Source organism: Helianthus annuus, chromosome 7 (assembly GCF_002127325.2).
Source record: "Helianthus annuus cultivar XRQ/B chromosome 7, HanXRQr2.0-SUNRISE, whole genome shotgun sequence".
In the NCBI taxonomy this organism is placed as follows: Eukaryota; Viridiplantae; Streptophyta; class Magnoliopsida; order Asterales; family Asteraceae; genus Helianthus; species Helianthus annuus.
The window spans coordinates 93,044,761-93,046,365 of NC_035439.2; the positions used below are offsets into that span (position 1 = coordinate 93,044,761).

At 34.0% G+C, this 1,605-nt stretch overlaps 1 long non-coding RNA gene across 1 annotated transcript; it reads left to right on the plus strand.

Annotated features, from left to right (window-relative positions):
- Window positions 1-233: 233 nt before the first annotated feature.
- Window positions 234-1,361, plus strand: LOC110866273. The gene is made up of 3 exons (XR_002551285.2): window positions 234-492; window positions 730-825; window positions 1,178-1,361. It is a non-coding gene; the product is annotated as an uncharacterized LOC110866273 (long non-coding RNA).
- The last annotated feature ends 244 nt before the right edge of the window (window positions 1,362-1,605 follow it).

Here is a 1,605-nt window from a genome sequence, read left to right on the forward strand (position 1 = left end):
GATACAAGGAATAGGATGTGGTTGGTTTTTTAAAATGCGTAATAAATTTAAGAAACTGTTGTGAAACAACGGCCGAATAGCAACATCTAATATGTAAAGTATAATATCTATAGACCTATATAAAGCATTTCCCACGTCTAGAATTGTAATTTTGCCATGCGTATCAATTTTAAAGCAACATGTACAAGGTGCTTAAAGCCATGGAAATTGGAATTTCCACTGAAGTTTAAGACGCCTAAAAGGGCAATTGTGGGATTTAAATGTGAGATTAGCATTGAATATAATTGTAACCCACGACCAGTTTTCATACCAATCGTCCTGCCTTCAATTAGTCGCTTCAATCCTCCCCTCCGTTTCCATCCCACCCTTGTTAAGCTATGGTTCATGATTAGAAAGAGAGAGAGAGAGAGCGACAAATCGGAAGCGATTGGAAGCAAGATCGATTTAGAAGCAGGCCCGACCAGAAGCTAGGGTTTTACGTATTCCATTCAGGTTTTCCTTGTTGGTTCATTATCATGTGATTTTAATTGACCTCTGAATACACCGATTTCTTGATTAGAATTATCTTAATCCTTATAGATAAAATGGCATTGTGTTGTTCCGTTTCCCGCTTTTATATTATATATTATATAAGTGTCAAGAGAAAATATTCTCCTCCCTTCACCTGATTGTGTATGTGACTTGACTCTTGCGTACTTGTTCAATTGCATATTAACTTTGTTGTTGCAGATTCAGGCTGTTGTAAGCAGGGGAGAGTTTGGTGTTCTCGGACCTGATGATGATTGCTGGAGCCAAATGGCTGGCAGAATTCCTTCTCCTGATGAGGTATAAGTTTTAAAAGATATAAGACTTGTAGTCATATACACATCGTACTTGACCATTTCAATAGCTTCACTCTAATTAGTAATAGCTAATTTATAAAAGCTATAATGCAGTACATAACGTTTTGTTGAATGATTTTGGGACTAATCATAAGAGTTACTCACAAATTTCCTTCTCTGTAATTTGATGATTATCACATTTGCTACATATTAAACAATAAAGCTTAATGTATATTAGGCATTTACATCAGCCTTATATGTTGCAAAGGATTTTTTTTTTTTTTTTTTTTTTTTGAAATTATGAGTGTTTTATGTTGATATTTTCCTATCATGTACTGATGTTTGTTTTTGAACAGATCGTGTATGCGTTCAATGGAAAAGACCAAGACAACGATGACATATTCATCAGTTTTATATGCTAGCAACTAATCGTAATCTGTATATTATTGTTGCAGATAATAATTAATTTGACTACATCCGTGAAGCTAAAATCACATCAACTAATATATCTGTAATTTGACACATTGGCATTGCAAAGGAATGGAATGGAATAAACATTGTAATGGAATGAGCAATGTAATAAACAAGTTGTTCCTTTTTTATTATCATGTTTGATTGGCGATAAGCATGGAATGACCATTCAAATATATTGATTGTATGTTTAATAAAATGTAGTGAAAATGCAAATCTATCTACGTTGATGTTCGTACCTCGATTGTTAGAGCAAGTTTACGGGCGCTAAACTTGGATTATTTGGAGATTTCAGTTTCGGAGTTCAATAACG